Genomic DNA, 6,373 nt, shown 5'->3' with positions numbered 1-6,373 from the left:
ACTAAATCAAGAACTAAGGTATGCGTAGTGTTCATCTATGGATCCAATCTGTTCATAGAGCTCAAGAATCATGTTTTAAATATTATTTTGTAGACTTTTTGTGGTGATATGAGTATGTACATGTTGACGATTATTGTTTGAGTTTCAATATGATATCTAAAGGTGTTTTCATGGAATATATATGTTTGTTAGTTGAAAACCATGAACTTTAGGTGTTTTAATATGGTGCAAGTATGAAACCCACCTATGCCTTAAATAATGCATGCAAGGCATTTGATAAAATGCCTAGGATGCTAGAAATTCATATTTACATAATTCCATGATATCTAGATGACAAGTCCATGTTAGTTATACATTCCAATATAAATTCCATGCTATTTATGTGTTGTTATTGTTGTGGTATGAAGCATGTATGACAATGGAGATATGAATTATGTACACGAAATATATCCATGTTTTCCCTACCATGTTTGAGATGTTGAATAAATACATAAAGTATAATATCCCCTACTTATGATATTGTGAATTGTGAACTCCGATCTTATGATCTAGTCATGTCATGTGTGAGTCAGATTCCTTCTATCGAGTCCTGGAGGTATTCGTACCTAAAAAATATAGTTGTGTTCCTAGAGCCATGTCATGTTTTCACGATACTATCAGTCAAGCCATGTTCCATAGAACTCAGTCAGTCATGTGACTCAGGAAAGTTCAGTAAGTCTCAATAGTTCAGTAATCTCAGTGATCTCAGTACTTAGCAATATCGAAAACTTCAGTAATTCTAGTTCTCTCAGTAACTCCAGTACTCTCAATCAGTCCTCAGAACTCAGTACTTTCCCTCAGTCATCGGAACCCAGTAAACTCAATTTAGCACCGTCTGCTAAACAATTCCACTAGCATCAGTTAAGTTAATAAGCTCAGTTTAGTTAATCAGTTCAGATCAGTTAATCAGTTCAGTGTCTATTCAGTTGGGAGTAGGATTCAGCACCGAGTGAACCAAGGATAGGAACTCACCTGCCACAGTCAGAGGGTGTGATTCCTAGAAGCAATACTTACGTTCCAGAACTACGTAGCCAGCATAGGTTGAGATGTCCCTACGCATAAGGCTAATGCATCTCCTTGAGTTACCTGATAGTAGGGCAGACGGAATGGGATCCAAAATACAGAATAGGGTTACTCACATGTTGTCTCTATCAGTGACGCAGTATTGATACCCTTCCAATCAGGGCAAAGATTAGACCCCAACCAGTTTAATTTCTGGGGCATGTCGGTTAGATGATTACCTCCCATAGTCTCAGTTTCAGTCTCATCCTCAACCTCAATAAATAATTCAGAATTTCTTCAGATTCAGAATTGTCAACTACAGCCACCCACCAATACAAAACTCAGCTAGTTCGACTATATTCAGAACTGTCAGATATAGTCACTCATGTTATTAGAATTACCAGTTATCAAAATTCATTTTATCAGTTCTTTAGATTCATGGCTATCAGATATAGTCAATCAGATTTATTCTTTATAATTAGACTGTCAGATATAGTCGACTAGACCAGTCCTTCATAATCAGGACCGTCATATACAGTTATTCATGTATCAGTAACATAGCACTAGTCCCTTAGTATTTAGTAATACAATGTCATCTCCTCACTTATTAGTGATCTATATACTCAGTATTCAATTTTAGGATTATTAGACACAACTAATTAGACCAGTTCTTTATAATCAGAACTGTCAGAAACAATCATTCATTTATCTATAATGAAATATCAGTCTCTCAGTATCCAGTAATACTGTATCAGATCCATCATTTATTAGTGATTTACATACCGATATCAGTAGACTCAGTCATTCGGTATCTCAGTATCAGTACACCCATGTTATTAGTATTCAAACTCAGTAGTCAGTATCTCCACGAGTTCAATTACAGTTACGTATGCATGTATGCATTCTCATATTCATATCAGTTAGTATTTTCATGGATATAACCCTTTGTATTTAGCCTACCTCACTCGTATACTCCGTACATTCAGACGTACTAACGCATTTGTACTATGGTGCTTTCTCTTATGTTACACCATAGGTTTAGAAGCACGAGCTCCAGATCAGCAGTAGCATTCCAGTATTTATAGAGTTGCAGTGAGTCCTTCTCATTCGAGGACGATGTGATTATTACTTCATTTACTATTTCATTTCAGTTTATAGATGGAGTTAGTTGGGGACGTATCCCATCAACTCTTTATTCAGATAGTTTAGAGGCTTTCCAGACTACAGCATGTTAGACAATTATTTTAGTTTTGTTTTGGTATTAATATACAATTTTTAGACATTGTATTATCAGACATTAATTTAGATTCGAACCTTACGGCCTTTCAACTTTTATTTCCATATTTATTCAGTATATTATGCAGTGTACAGGTACAGATATTAGTCATGGGTTAGCTTATGGTCCTTCAGGGTCATGAGCACTGTGTAGCATTCCGATTCAGAAAATTGAGGTGTTACAAACTTAGTATTAGAGCCTAAGGTTCAATAGAGTCCTAGGAAGTCTAAAATCCGCATCTAGTAGAGTCTTGTACATGCGTGTATTGTGCACCACACTTATGTGCAGGAGGCTATGAGATGTTTTAGGAATAGTTTCCCTTCTTTCATGTCTCAAATCATGCTATTGCAAGGTTCTTTAATGAACCCATGTAGATTCACATCATGCTCCCCCCATGTCAACTTTACCTTATTTCCAAGGTAGTGGAAATAGTGAATCTCAAGTCCTAAAGATAGGGTTTTCACAAATAGTATACAATCAGTTCCCTTATGTTCAAAGTTGTACGGATGTTATTCATGATCATGAGAACTTGTTCTCAAACCCAGATTTAGATATGCCATCAGATCCCTTCTCAAAATCCTATGATAGCATGTGACCCAAAGTTAGAAGCATGAACCCAAGAGTTTAGTAGTAGACAAGTTGGGATACGATATCCAGGTTGAATAGATTATGTATTCATAGGGATAGTTGTGCCAGAATGAATAATTAGGCTTGAACAGTGCGATTTAAAATTTAAGTTTATTGACTTAAAATTAAGCATGAAGGTGTGAATGTGATATTAGTAGTACGTGAGAAAACAAGGGCAGATGATGCGTTTAGTAAGGTGAGCATGTGTTGATCAGAGTGTCAGTATGTGATGATGATTTCAGTGCAGTTCAGAGATTAGTTTAGTGTTCACACACTTATAATTATGGATTTAAGCTAAGGGAGAGATGATAGATCATATAACCAAGTCAGGCTCTCGGATTCCAGTAGTAGTGCCAGTATGTACAGAAAAGCAGTTAGGGAAGACGATTCCCAACCCATCCTTATCTCAGCATTAAGGTTCGTACTTCAGTTAACATAATGCCTATGCATGCTTTATGTTTCAGATTCCGTAAATACAGCTTATGTTCACATGCCTTCCATAGAATCATGTGTCCTTTCAGTTCGCCGCATAGGGAGTTCAGTTCCAGCTTACTCAGTGTTACGAATCATGTTCCACAAACTCAGAAATTCCAGACTCAGGTCATGCAGCTCATGACTCATGTACACATATCATGCTCCCCAGTATACTCCATTTCTAATGACTCGTGTTACGCCTCCACTGATCAGATAAATTCAGACTATATCATGTATATACTCAGTTCAGACCTTTTTGGTAAATCTATATTATTGACATTCTATTCCTCAAGTTTTAGTCATGTGTCAAATTCAGTTAGTATCTATTCATGCTTCTGGTCCTCCTGATTTAATCCTTCAGTAAGCTCTCCTTATGGAACAGTGTAGTGGTGAGAAGTTGCTTAGATGGGAGAGAGTTAATATTTCATGTTAAGAGCAGATTGTTGCATGTATGTTTTATGTGAGGATGTAGATACGAATATAGGCTTGAATATCCTGTAGTATGCAAGCAAAGGGCTAGCAAGAGGTAGTACTTAGAAAGTGGCAAAATTTCAGAGTGTGAGCATACATTCAGATCCTTAACTAATGTCAGCCTTCATTGTGCAACTATCATAACTCAGTTGCCATCCCAATTACAATTTCAGTAATTAGTGCTCAGTCTCATAATTAAGCTCTTCAGTATCAGTCTAAACCTCAGTTTTAATATTCAGTTATCGAGACCCAATATTTAGTTCCAGTATGGATCCCAGTTATAGTCTCAAGTTATAGTGTCAGCTTTAGATCAGTATTCAGCTCATAAATTCAGTTCAGTTTTAGACTTGCTTGACCATAGCGTATAATTATCAGCTACTCAGTTATAAGTATTCCAATACCTCAATCTATGGAATGTTTCCAAATCATGTAATACGCTTGGTCATGCATTTTTATACAATATAGCTTTTATGAAATCCATGATAAGTTACCTCATGTTACTCAGTTAGTCCATTCTCATATGCATAATACTTTATTGCCTCATCCCAACTATTCACATTAAGTACAATTCAGTCTTGCATACCCAGCATTCAGTTACTAGTTACTCAGTTAATCAGATAAGTCAGTATGTCTATGCATTCGTGCATCCCGCTTCAGTTTCAGATCTCAGATAATCAGTCACGATTTTTGTTCCTAGGTGCCTTGTGCATCGCTTCAACTTCTTTAATATCTCAGCAAGGTCAACCTGCATCCTTCAAGGGACATATTCTCCCAAGGGGGAGATACACTATAGCCCCTGAACTTTCATGATTTAAATATGTCATTTTCTTTGATGAATCTATCTTAAAGGAAGTGTTACTTATGATCCAACCCTCTACCTCCAAAACTTAGAAGTAAGCCATGTACTCAATGACTCAGTTCAATTCATGATACTCTTTCCATGTCACTCATTACAGACTTAGTTTAGTTCACGTACCACATTCAGTTATGTTCTTATGTTTCCGCTCATGCATATTGAGTAATCAATCTCAGACTCATCAGTATTTTCAGTTCATGGTAGCAGTCTTCTTTGAGCTTACTCATTCTCATGTTCAGATTTTAGTACCAAACTTGGTATTTAGTTACATTCTCAGTTTTCAGTTCAAACTTGGTATCTTTACCATTACATATTCATGAGACAGTTCAGTTATATATTCCCGCATCAGATATGTGTGATCAGCTTACCAGTACTTTTAGTCATGCATTCGTGTATCATGTCAGTCATATAATCATACATTAGATATGCATGGATTCAGCTTATCAATCTCTGCATCAGATATGCATTCTCATTCTGAGAAACTTAGTTTATCAAAACAGTCAGTCCTACATTCATAAATCAGTTACCCATGCATCAGATATGCATGTTCAGTGTGACGTATTCAACTTATCAGTCATGTCAGTCCTGAAACCATGTTTTAGTAGTGTATGTCTTGTACGTACTTCAGTTGATCTTTTCTTTCATCTCAGTCGTTCTCATTCGAGGACAAATATTCCCAAGGGGGAGATATTGTAATACCCCTAAAAATCCAACTCAATATTAGCCTCATGTTTCAAGCTCATGCATAGTACATCATGGTTCCTTGGTATTTTCATGATCAAGGTTTATGTGAATTAAGTTTTCAAATATGTCCTAGCTATTATGAGAATCAAAGCATTCCTTACCGATTGAATTCTTGAGAAGGATATTGGTATCGGCTGGGACCCAAAATTGGGATGAATTTTGCCAAGTTTTCAGGTTCCATTTTAAACTTCTCAAGGGCAATATGGTAACTTCTCAAAACCCTATATAGACACTCTTTAAACATGAAATTAAGCCTTTATTTTACCAAAACATACTATTTCTCTCAAAATCCTCTCAAGAACACATTAGGGTTTCAATTAGGGGATTCAAGTTCAAGCAAATTCTACCATCAAATTCCAAGAATCTCTCCATCAATCTTCACTAAATCAAGAACTAAGGTATGTGTAATGTTCATCTATGGATTCAATCCATTCATAGAGCCCAAGAATCATGTTTTAAATATTATTTTGTAGACTTTTTGTGGTGATATGAGTATGTACATGTTGACGATTATTGTTTGAGTTTCAATATGATATCTAAAGGTGTTTTCATGGAATATATATGTTTGTTAGTTAAAAACCATGAACTTTAGGTGTTTTAATATGGTGCAAGTATGAAACCCCCTATGCCTTAAATAATGTATGCAAGGCGTTTGATAAAATGCCTAGGATGCTAGAAATTCATAGTTACATGATTCCATGATATCTAGATGACAAGTCCATGTTAGTTATACATTCCAATATAAATTCCATGATATTTATGTGTTGTTATTGTTGTGGGATAAAACATGTATGATAATGGAGTTATGAATTATGTACACAAAATATATCCATGTTTTCCCTACCATGTTTGAGATATTGAATAAATACATGAAGTATAATATT

The sequence above is a fragment of the Capsicum annuum genome, chromosome 4 (genome assembly GCF_002878395.1).
Source record: "Capsicum annuum cultivar UCD-10X-F1 chromosome 4, UCD10Xv1.1, whole genome shotgun sequence".
Lineage (NCBI taxonomy): Eukaryota > Viridiplantae > Streptophyta > Magnoliopsida > Solanales > Solanaceae > Capsicum > Capsicum annuum.
Note: the sequence above shows the minus strand (reverse complement) of the source record.